The following is a 341-nucleotide window of genomic DNA, read 5'->3' as shown; positions in this document are numbered from 1 at the left end:
TCAACACGTTGGCATAAATTTCATCCCTTAGTCGCAATTAGGGTGGGAGGAATGAATTTGTGAATTGAAATTTTTTTTTCCATCTCTTCGCACTTTAAAAAATTCACTCCTCCCACCCTAACTGGCCCTAAGGGATAAAATTTGTGTCACTTATTGAGTATTAAATGCTCAATAAGTTGGCACAAATTTCATCCCTTAGTCGCAGTTAGGGTCGGAGGAATGAATTTTTGAATGAAAAAAAATTTTTTTTTTCAGTCTCCGCACTTTGGAAAATTCATTTGAAAAAAAATTTTTTTTTCAATCTATTCGCTCTTCCAAAAATTTACTCCTCCCTCCCTAAC

Source organism: Diachasma alloeum, unplaced genomic scaffold, assembly GCF_001412515.2.
Source record: "Diachasma alloeum isolate Michigan unplaced genomic scaffold, Dall2.0 Dall_scaffold_00275, whole genome shotgun sequence".
Taxonomy (NCBI): Eukaryota; Metazoa; Arthropoda; class Insecta; order Hymenoptera; family Braconidae; genus Diachasma; species Diachasma alloeum.
Note: the sequence above shows the minus strand (reverse complement) of the source record.